Source organism: Trachypithecus francoisi, unplaced genomic scaffold (assembly GCF_009764315.1).
Source record: "Trachypithecus francoisi isolate TF-2019V2 unplaced genomic scaffold, Tfra_2.0 Lachesis_group11, whole genome shotgun sequence".
In the NCBI taxonomy this organism is placed as follows: Eukaryota; Metazoa; Chordata; class Mammalia; order Primates; family Cercopithecidae; genus Trachypithecus; species Trachypithecus francoisi.
This window is the reverse complement of record NW_022681456.1, coordinates 66,864,199-66,876,450: the sequence shown is the minus strand read 5'-3', so window position 1 is coordinate 66,876,450 and position 12,252 is coordinate 66,864,199. Positions and strand designations below refer to the sequence as shown.

The 12,252-nt window shown below is 38.1% G+C and overlaps 1 long non-coding RNA gene across 6 annotated transcripts in view; it reads right to left on the bottom strand.

Moving 5' to 3' along the window:
* Positions 1-11,973, bottom strand: part of LOC117089794 — a 67,643-nt gene extending 55,670 nt beyond the window's left edge. For all 6 annotated transcript variants that reach the window (XR_004439757.1, XR_004439761.1, XR_004439760.1 and 3 more), the window contains exon 1: positions 11,886-11,973. This is a non-coding gene — a long non-coding RNA (uncharacterized LOC117089794). The remainder of the gene's footprint in view (positions 1-11,885) is intronic.
* Positions 11,974-12,252: the final 279 nt, after the last annotated feature.

The window sequence follows — 12,252 nt, the reverse complement described above, 5'->3', positions numbered from 1 at the left end:
CCTCAGCCTCCCGAGTAGCTGGGATTACAGGCATGCACCACCACACCCGGGTAATTTTTTGTGTATTTTAGTAAAGACAGGGTTTCACCATGTTGGCCAAGCTGGTCTCAAACTCCTGACCTCAGGTGATCCACCCACCTCAGCCTCCCAAAATGCTGAGATTACAAGTGTAAGCCACAGCGCCTATCCTATGTATACTATTCTTATATTATCTAGCTTGCTTTACTTCTTACTAGCTAACCCCTCATTACTCCAATCCCCCTTTATGGTTAATAATTCTTTTTGTTGTTGTTGTAACTTTTGTGAGACAGGCTCTCACTCTCACCAAGGCTGGAGTGCAGTGGCATGATCACAGTTCACTGCAGCCTCAACCTCCTGAGCTCAAGTGATCCTCCCACCTCAAGCTCCTGAGTAGCTGTGACCACAGGCACATGCCACCACACCCAGATAATTAAAAAAAAATTTTTTTTTGTAGAGATGAGGTCTCACTATGTTGCCCAGGTTGGTCTGGAACTCCTGGCCTCAAGCAGTCCTTCCACCTCAGCCTCATAAAGTGCTGACTGAGATTACAGGCAGAAACCACTGTGCCTGGACTAATAATTCTTAGTATTAAACTTTTGTTGCTTAAATTATTGTTTTGTTTCTGTGTCCTGATTGAACCCTGAATCTTTTTCAAAAATTTTATAAAATCTTTTTATGTTTCCAGAGGAATTTTATAATTAATATGTAAGTGGAAGCCATCATTCTCAGCAAACTAACACAGGAACAGAAAACCAAACACCGCATGTTCCCACTCATAAGTGGGAGTTGAACAATGAGAACACATGGACATAGGGAGGGGAACATCACGCACTGGGGCCTGTCGGTGGGTAGGGAGCAAGGGAAGGGAGAGGATTAGGAGAAATACCTAATGCATGAGGGGCTTAAAACCTAGATGACGGATTGATGGGTGCAGCAAACCACCATGGCACATGTATACCTATGTAACAAACCTGCACGTTCTGCACATGTGTCCTATGACTTAAAGTATAATTTTTAAAAAATTTTTTAGATTTTTCATTAGAATCTCATTAATCCTATATATTAATATGTGAAAATTGACATATTTTCAATATTGAACATTTCCTTCTAGACCAGCCTTCTTTTATGTTCTTCAGAAAAAAAAATTCACTTTCTTTATTTAGGTCCTATACATTTCTTGTTAATCCCAGATATTTTGTTGGCTCTTTTTATGAATGTAATCTTTTCCATTATATTTTCTATTTGGTTCAGAAGCAAAGGTTAATTTGACTGTTCTCCTGAAGTCTGACTGTAAGAGGATTGGTCTTCTGCAGAACTCCATGGAAGTTGGATAAAGCCAAGCATTAAAATCAATCCTGGCATAATATTGAGGTGGCGGATCAGGCCACTGGTAATATAAGCTACAAATGCAAGACTTAAACTTGTGTCTCGGTTCTAGTTTCTATGATTGCATAACAAATTAACCCCAACACTTAGTGGCATAAAACAACCATTTATTATGCCCATGAACCAGGAATTTCGGTAGGACATAGCTTCTGTCTGCTCCTTGATGCCTGGGGCTAAGCTGGAAGACTCAAAGGCTGGAAACTGAAATCATCTGAAACCTCATTAACTTTCATGTGTAGCAGTTCACATTTGCAGTTAGCTGAGGGGCCTCAGTTCTCCTCCACATTGGCCTTTACATGTCGTCTCTCCACATGGGCTAGTCTAGGTTTCCTCACAGCCTGATGGCTGGTTTCCCCAATGCAAACCTCCCAAAAAGGAAGAGCCAGATGGAAGCTGTGTTCTATTTATGAACTAGCCTTGAAAATCACATGGCAGTACTCCGTCTGTATTCTATTGGTTGGAGAAGTCACAAGTACAGCGTAGTTCAAGACTCTACACTTGATGAGGTATGTTAAGTTTCTAGAAGAACATATGGAATCAGAAATGTTCCTGTTAACAATTTCTTGGAAATAGACTCTGTCATAGTCCCCAAAAATATCAACGGAAGGACTGATGCTCCTCAACCCATGAATACTGAGGTGATAGCAAAGGGATAAAGAATAGTCTTTCTGTCATAATCTTGATCACGCTTGGTGAGCAACTGGTCTTTCCCTAGGGCCATGATACCACTCCTAGTGTTGACTCCTGGCCAAGCTAAATCTCTATGTGCTTTTGCAGAATGTAATAGTGCAATATAAAACTCAGCTGTCATGCTACCGCTTCAGTCTCTATGAGTCTCCTCAATATATGCTGTCCCAGAAGTCTGTTTGTATGTGATCTGGCAATTTGCCTTTGTTGCTCAAAGTCGGACTTCTCTGCCATATAAAAATCTAATTTGTATTTATTTATAGTCACATTTCTTGAACTTTTTATTGCTTGTAAAATGTTTCCAGATGACTCCTTTGAGTTTTCTAGGTAACAGATGATCCAAATGATGACAGTTTTGCTTTCTTACTTTTTATTGTCTTATATTGGCCAAAGCAAAATTCACAGGAAAAATTGTAAATAAGAGTGCTGATAGAGGAAGTGTTTGTATTCTCATTACTGCAAATGACAAAGCTCTGTGTTTAGCCATTAAAGCATAATATTGGTAGTTGGTTTGAGATACACTTTTATTACAATTTTAAAGAAGCACCTTCCTAGTCCTTACTTGCTAAGAGTCTTTTTTTAAGAAAGAAAAACAGATCAAACCTTTTTAGCATCTGCGGAGATTATTTGTCTTCTTTAAGCTTTTGGTGTAAATGTTTTATGTTAGTAGATTTTCTAACATAAAGTCATACATGAAATAAGCTCTATTTGGTCTTGGTGCATTTTCTGGTATTAAATTCAATCAGCCACATTAATCTTTTGCATACAGACCTTGCAGCATCCCATATTTATTATATGAAGTGTTCTCATTGTCATTACAGCCGCATTCCCTTATCTGCGGGGGATATGTCCCAAAACCCCTAGCGATGCCTAAAACTGCAGACAGTACCAAACCATATATAGCTACACCTTATATATACTGAACATATATATACCATGTTTTTTTTTTTGTATGCATGCCTAGGATAAAGTTTAATTTATAAACTAGGCACAATAAGAGATTAACAACAATAACTAATAATAAAACAGAACCATTATAGCAATATGCTAGCATCACTACTCTTGTACTTTGGAGCCAGTATTAAGTAAAATAAAGGTTACTTGAACACAACACTGCAATACTGAAACAGTCAATCTGATAACTGAGAGGGCTACTAAGTAACTAATGGGCAGGTAGCGCCTACAGTGTGGATGTTCCAGACAAAGGATGATTCACATCCTGGGCAGGACTTAGTGAGATGGTCCAGGATTTCATCACACTGCTCAAAATGGTGCACAATTTGTAAGATTCATTGTTTATTTCTGAGATTTTTCATTTAATATTTTCAGACTTAGGTTGACTGTGGGTAGCTGAAACCATGTACAACTATGGATAAGGTGGGGTGGGGGACTACTCTATTTTCCACATAGTTAGTAATAACATTGTTTTCTTTGCTCCAAAGTTATTTTGGAGAAGTTTTAAGAAATTATTGCTATTTCCAAGTGGTTGACATTTGTTTGAAATATTGTTACTACAACTTAAATATTAAGAAAATGTATTTGTTTGTAGAAAATATGTATGTTATTTTGGAACGTGTTCATCAGATGAAGCAGGTTAACACATTAATCCCCAAATCTCAGTGGTTTTCACACAACAAATGTTTATTCGTAGTTACACTACATGTTGAATGGCAGGTTGGTAGGAAGCTCTACTCTAGGACTCAGATTGAGGGAATGTCCAAAATCGCTTGATGCTGCTATCTGAACTTGTGATTTTAGCCTTCCCTTTAACAGCAGAGGGAGTGAATGGAGAACTTACCCTTTTTTTGAAACTCTTTGACCCAAAAGCAACAATGTCACTTCCATTCATAGCCTATTCATTAGAGCTAGTCATGTGGCCCTGCCTGACTACAAGGATATGTGGTCAAGCAAATGAAAATTCAGAGGACAGTAAATACTGCCAAAATGCTCGTGAATCTAAACGGAAGATGGTTGAGGGGTATAATACTGAGATTTACAACGAAGTTAGAGTAAATGTTAGAATGAGCATTTGCACAAATGTTTTACTGTAAAGGAGGAAGACAAGTGGGAGGCATCTAAAAAAGACCAATGTGACTATGGAGAAATTCCTCTAATTAGCTAAAATGTGAAAAGCACATTTTTAAAATATGAGAGAAAAGATGGAATACAGGGACTGGAATTACTCTATCCCTTTAAAAAAACCCCAACGAATGGGCAAAATCAATGAAAAAGCTGTTTTTGAGAAATTGGACATTAGGCAGTTAATGACAGTAATTCAAGAGAGATAGGTAAAACATGAGCCAAGCCATATAATTGCTCCAGATTATTGCCTTGAGAAAGTTTCCAGTCTCCAGCGCAGGGAAGGGGAAAGCAGGTCAACTCTGAACTGAGGAAACAGATTGCAGGATCTGGGAGACAGAAGATGCCTGGAGTTCATAAGACAGAATACCAGACGAGACAGATCTGCACAGAGATTGAACTCTAGAGGTCTGCAGAGGATCCCCCTCTAGCATGCAGCAGAGTACTGATCAGCACATATTTGTGATGACATTATTGGAGGCTGAGGAAAGAACCATTCAAAAGGATTAGAGGTAATACTGCCCAGTGCTAACATTGGGCTGGGAATAGTGCCTATTCCCATCAGCCACAATGGAAAACTTTACAATTCACAGGGTGTTAGTAGAATACTCAGAAAGGTTTGCTTCTGTAATGAGAAATAATCAGCCCTGGGTTAAAAGATATTGGTGCTGTCTAACAAATCTTAAAAACCAGACCCGAGGGATCAAACTCTTTACAAGTAACTTAGCTGCTTCCCAGAATCAAGCTCAAGAAATAGTTATAAGTATACAAAAATATCCAGCTCCAAAACAAGAGAAAATTCTTAATATCTGGCAGTCTATAAATAATTACTAGGCATGGGCCAGGTGTGGTGGCTCACACCTGTAATCCCAGCACTTTGGCAGGCCGAGGTGAGTGGATCACAAGGTCAGGAGATTGAGACCATCCTGGCTAACATGGTGAAACCTCGTCTCTACTAAAAATACAAAAAATAAGGTGGGCATGGTGGCATGCGCCTATAGTCCCAGCTACTTAGGAGGCTGAGGCAGGAAAATTGCTTGAACCCAGGAGGCGGAGCTTGTGGCGAGCCGAGATCGCACCAGTGCACTCTAGCCTGGGCAACAGAGTGAGGCTCTGTCTCAAAAATAAATAAATGAATAAATACATAAATAAATAATAAAAAAATTACTAGGCATGAAAAAGCAGGAAAATCTAACCCATAGTGAGGAGGAAAATTAATAACTGGAACTGAACCAGCATTGACACAGATGTTAGAATTAGCAGACGAGGACATTAAAAGTTAATGCAACAGTATCCCTTGTGTTCAAGACATTAAGTAGACACAGGCAAGGTATAAAAAAGACCCAAATCAAGTTTCTAGAGATAAAAATACAATGTCTGAAATAAAAAATGTCCTGGATGGGATTAATTAATGGTAGATCAGACACTGCAAAGGAAAAGTTTAATGAATTTTAAAACATAAAACATTGGAAACTATTTGAAGTGAAAAACACAGAAAGAAGTTTAAAAAGTGAACATAGCATCATTGTATTGTGGGACAACTTTAAGCAACTTAATATATGTATCACTAGTCTCCAAAGTTAAGGAGATGGAGGAAAGAAGAAATATTTGAAAAAAATTGTAGGAAACTTTCCAAATTTCATGAAAACTGTAAACCCATAAATCCAAAAGCTAAGTAAACCACAAACACAAGAGCCTTAATGATAACTACACCCTGGCACATTATAATAATTATTATTTTTAAATAATAATCTGGACCGGGCGTGGTGGCTCATGCTTGTAATCCCAGCACTTTGGGAGGCCTAAGCAGGTAGATCACCTAAGGTCAGGAGTTCAAGACCAGCCTGATCAACATGAAGAAACCCCATCTCTACTAAAAATACAAAATTAGCTGAGTGTGGTGGCACATGCCTGTAATCCCAGCTACTTGGGAGGCTGAGGCAGGAGAATCGCTTGAACCCGGGAGGCAGAGGTTGTGGTGAGCCAAGATTGTGCACCATTGCATTCTAGCCTGGGCAACAAAAGCGAAACTACGTCTCAAAAATAATAATAACGATAATAATAATCTGATTTTTATTTTTATTTTATTTTGTTTTAAGTTTGGGGGTACATGCGCAGGATGTGCAGGTTTGTTACACAGGAAAATGTGGCACATTATAATTAATTTTCTCAAAACCAGTGGTAAAAAGAAAAAGTTTAAAAACAACCTGAAAGAGACATATTATGTACAGAGGAAAACAGATAAGGATGACAGCAGATTTCTTGTTAGAGACAGCATATGTGAGAGGACAGAGGATAAAAATCTTTAAAGTAGAAAGAAAACCTTTCAATCTAGTCTCCTCTATTCAGCAAACATACCTGTCAATAATGAAGATAAGATTAAAAGCTTTTCAGATGCACAAAAGCTAGAATAATTAATCTGCATCAGTCCCTATCTACAAGAAATGTTAAAGAAAGTACTTCAGGCCAGAAGGTAAATAATTCTGTGCAAAAACACGGATTTACACAATGCAATGAAGAGTGCTGAAAATTATTAATTATCCTCATGGACAAAAATTGCTGGAACAGTTCTTTATATCACATTGAGACAAGATAAAAGTCTAGCCAAAGTAAAGATGTCCATCTTTTCTGGCATAATACTCCAAGAGCAGAAATCTTTTCCCATAAGCAACTCCCATAAATATCTGTGGACCTTCCTTTAAGTCACAGTGGCCAGCACTGCAGGACCATTATATTTGGTTTAAATTTAAGATTTACTCCAGATGCAAGTGGGAAGGAATTGACAACTGAACTAAATTGGAACTCAAGAAGAAAAAGAGGAAAATGGCTATTAGGCAGGCAAACAGCATTGTCCGCTATTGAGGCCATGACTTCTATATAGCTGTCTATATCTATCTTCAGTGTCCAGTCCTGGGTCATGAGGGTCTAAATAACTAAATTACTTGTATGTATATAAAAATTTCTGTGAAAATTGGATCATAGCATAAACACAGGTTTGAAATCTGTGTTTTTAATATGTTGTAAATATTTCCTCCATCACTAAATATGTTCCAACAACAGTTTAGATTTAATAGGTTTACAGCATTCTATTGAATAGATGTATCATAAATTCATTTAACATAACTTATAGTCTTGATGTTGGACACTTAAATTGCTATGAATCATTGACAGCTGAACGATAAATATCCTTCTAGACAAAGCTGTGTGCACATCACTAATTGTTTCCTTAAGATAAATTATTTAAAGAAGAAAAACAGGATCAAAGGTGTAGATCAAGTATTTCCCTATAGCAAGGTTATACAGGATTACTTTCCCACCACCAGATTGGGATAATACCACCCTTACCTATACTAGCTATTGAATTTTTCTAATTTGATAGGCAAAATGTGCCTTTTCATTGCCTCAATTTTTTACTACATTGACTACCAGTGAGGTGAACTATGTGTTCCTATGTTTTAACGACATTTGTATTTCTCCTTTTGTGGGTTGCTTATTCAGTATTCTTTGCCTCCTAAATAAAATGGCATTGTAATGCAAACAAAATATGAAAGGCAGAACACATTATTTAAGACACATTAAAGAACAGCTCAGAGCCGGGCACAGTGGCTCATGCCTGTAATCCCAGCACTTTGGGAGGCCGAGGCAGGCGGATCATGAGGTCAAGAGATCAAGACCATCCTGGCTAACACAGTAAAACCCCATCTCTACTAAAAATACAAAAAATTAGCCGGATTTGGTGGCGGGCACCTGTAGTCCCAGCTATTCAGGAGGCTGAGGCAGGAGAATGGCATGAACCCGGGAGGCGGAGCTTGCAGTGAGCTGACATTGCGCCACTGCACTGCAGCCTGGGGACAAAGGGAGACTCCATCTCAAAAAAAAAAACAACAGCATAGACCAAATTACATTACCAGAAAGGCAAATGGCCAGAAATAATGGAGGCTTATAAAAAATAATACAGGGCACTCATTAAAGCTAGCTTAAGGAGAAGAATAAGAATAGATTGATTTTACTTTATATTCTCTGTGATGGATATTGACAACCAGACTGGAACTATAGATTAGACATTGATCGGAAAGAACTGAAATCCCACCTAGATTAAGAGTTATCAGAGAGAGCTTACTTTCAAGTAAGTTTAACCCTGTGGTACTCATGGAATTAATTCTCAAAGTACTAGTACTATGGATTAGATGGCTGATCTTTAAGGAATCTTGCAAAATATGAGAGTTCCTAAATATTTGGAAACTGGTAACTCTTACCTTGAGTTTTATAAAACAAAAAAAGTAGAATTTGCATGATTTAAGACACCAGTGCTAAAAGAGATATGTAGAGTCTCATCTGATTAGATAAGTGACCCCCAATATTGGAGTCTGCTGGAGTACTACAGGCATCAGCTCTCAGTTTATCCTGTTCATAATATAGTTTGCAACAAACACAATAAAATTTAATGAGAACATATGTGCTCACATGAAAATAAGTCATATGAAAATCATATGAAAATAATGGAAATAAATTGTCCAAATTACATAAACTGCTTATTTACAGGACTGGGGATAGAAGGGTAAAGTGTAGAATGCTTAGAAAAATGTACGTTAGGTGTAATATGGCATAGATTATTTAAATAGCAGGAAAAGTGATTTTAAAAATATATTTTAGAGCTATAAATAAACAACTCCACTTTAGAGTGGGTAAAAAACTACCAAGATTATCACGTCAAAGCCTTCATTTTACAGTTGTCAAAACAGATGTCAAGAGAGGTAAAGTGCCTTTCCCACCCTACCAGTAAGTTAGCTGCATGATTTAATTCTTTATCATCTATCATGTTGGTATTCCCTCTCTCTCGATTACTGTCTTTCACAATCCACTCTTCTGGGAAAGGATAAAGTTTCCTCTGCTGAATGCAACTGATCTTTTCCGAGGAAAAATACAGTCACTGTCTTGGACTGAAACAGGAATTTTCAACCAGATTGAGGATTTCTGGGGAAAGAAAACTAAATCAATGATTGACCCAGTCTGTCAGACTATTGGTGTCATTTGATCCCTGCCCTGTGAGCTCTATTCCCTCCTCCTGCAGAAAAGGCATTCTCCTATCCAGACGGATCCTCATCTGCCTGTCTGGTCTCTCTGACCTCACCTGCAATAAGCCTTCCACCACTCACTGTGCTCCAAAGACACTGGCATTCGTTCTTTTCCTCCAACAAAGCCGTCCTGGTAAATCTTTCTCTATACATGCTGTTCCTTTGCCTGAAAGCTCTGCCACCAAGTCTTTGGATGACAGGCTAGAGGTTTCAGCTTAGCTGTCACCTCTCCAAAGAAGTGTTCCTTGATGATTCATCCTAAGGTACCTGCCCACCTTCCAGACAACTCTCCATTCCATTATTGTTTTGCTTTTTTCATAGAATTTTTCACCATTTGAGATAGTATTTTTCTTTTAATTCATTTATGTATTTATTGCTTGTCCCTCTACACATTCTAAAATAAAAACATCAGAAGAACAAGGTCCTTTGATTGTGTTTACTGCTGGATCTGCAGTGCCTAGAAGAGTAGCTGGCTCATGGGAAGAGCTCAATAAATATTTGTTAAATAAATGAATGAATGAAGTTGCTACTTAGACTGTCTGTCCTTTTTAAGTTGGCATTGTAATAGTTGGCTTTATTTGAGTCCCATATTATGTGCATACATATAAGAAGCAAGCAGAGTAAAGGGACTCCTTTTGCTAAACTAGTTACTATTTAACTAGTATATACCTTTGTACCTGAAATAGAAGCCAGAATTTCAGAGCTTGAAGAACTTCAAGAATCATGAAGATGACGATGATGATGACAGTGATGATAATGATGATGCTAAATAACTGAAACCCAGAGGAGTGAAGTCACTAGTTCAAATTGATACAGATATTTTCAGCTGAAGTTGAGACATAATCCAGGTTTCTGGACTTCTAATACCATGCTTTTTCTATTGAACTAAACTCCCTTTATAAACTAAGAGACTACATACCAACTAACAATGATGGAAAGGATGACAGATGGTAGAAGAAAGTCAGAAAAAAACAAATGATTAGCAATGTCTGCCACAGGCGCAGAATCAAGAAATGGTGATACACACTACTCTAGTCTAGAAGAGAGGAAGAATGTCCAGCAGCTTATAATATCATAAATCAGGAAACCCTAATGGAACAAAGCCATTACAATTATAAAGGGTATGGGATTTTTCTTCAGAGGAGGACAGCCGTAAGCCTCCTATAGCAAAGCTATCCTGTGTGAGAAGCTTTGAGGATTTTTGTCGTTGCCCATTTATTTAGGTAAATCAAATCAATTTTCAATTCTCATGGAAGATCTCCTCCTAGGAGAAATGTGATGCAAACGTAAAAAGCCATGATTTTTCACAACTGTCACATAAAATTGTGTCTTTTATATGCATGTCAGAGTTATAAAACTATAGCTAAACATGGATATAGGACTGAATTCATTCAACATGACTTGTGTAGAGAGGATGCTATTAGATAAGATAGATACATGTATTCTGTAAGAACTCTATGCTCTAAAATTACTGTTTTCAAGTATCTCAAACTACCTTCAAGAAGTAACATTCTCATAACTTGCATTTTTGGCAGGGTTTTTTTCAAGTTCATAAATGATTAAACATGGAATCTTTTTTATATTATTTTGTAAAGATGGAGACTGCATTTACATTTTTGCCATACTTTCATTAGCTCTAGAGTGGGACGACTGTCTTCAAAATGATAAATTTCAAAGTGTTACTTGCTTAACACAGTATTTTGGACAGAAATTAAGGAGGAGAGGCTATATTATTCAATAGAAGCTTGGAAATAAATAGCTTAGTTCTCCCAAACAGTACATGTATAGGTGTGAGGTAAGCTGGGAATTTGGTCATCATACGGATGTGGAGGGAACCCCTTAATTCACTCTATATTGTCAGTACTGAGAGAAACGTCCAGCTGCATTCAAGGACACCAGTGCACTTTTTTGAGAAGAAAGTGAGAAGCAACATCAACACCACCAGGCATGGAATTTTAGATCCTTATTAGCAATGGCAGCCTGAAATAGTCATTTAACTTCTAAGTATATTGATGATAATGATAACGCTCTGGCTCTCTCAGAAGGTTGTTATGAGTATCAAAGGGGCTAACATCCATGAAAGTGCTTCATAAACTACAAATTACTATATAAATGTATTTTGGTATGAAAGAAAGACCTGGCTGGGTATACTGGAGTAAAGTTAAGAATTTAACTTTCAGGCCGGGTGCGGTGGCTCACGCCTGTAATCCCAGCACTTTGGGAGGCCGAGGCGGGCGGATCACAAAGTCAGGAGATGGAGACCACGGTGAAACCCCCTCTCTACTAAAAATACAAAAAATTAGCCGGGCGTGGTGGCAGGCGCCTGTAGTCCCAGCTACTCACGAGGCTGAGGCAGGAGATTGGCCTAAACACGGGAGGCGGAGCTTGCAGTGAGCCGAGATCGCGCCACTGCACTCTAGCCTGGGCAACAGAGTGAGACTCCGTCTCAAAAACAAAAACAAACAACAACAAAAAAAATTTAACTTTCAGTATAACTGACAGGGAGCCCTGTGTGTTTGTTTAATTCTGCTCTTTCAGAATTATATATATATATATAATGTCTTAGTTTATTTTGGCTGCTATAACAGAAATATCTTAAACTGGGCAATTTATGAATAATAGAAATTTTTTTCTCACAGTTCTGGAGGCTAGGAAGTCCAAGATTAAGTCTCCGCAGACCTGGTGTCTGGTGACGGCTTGCTCTCTTTTCCAAGATGGCGCCTTCTTGCTGCATCCTCACCGGAAGGAAGCGAGGAATGCGGTATCTTCACATGGCAGAAGGGCAAAAAGGGCAACAGGTACAAGCTTACTTCCTCAAGCCTTTTTATAAGAGCGTGAATATCATCCATTAGGGTAGTGCCCTCATGGCCTAATCATCTCGTAAAGGCCCTCCCTCTTAATACTGTTGCACTGGGGATTAAGCTTCAACATGAATTTTGGACATTCAAACCATAGCATATATATATATATATATACACACAATATATAGATATCTGTTCTTTGA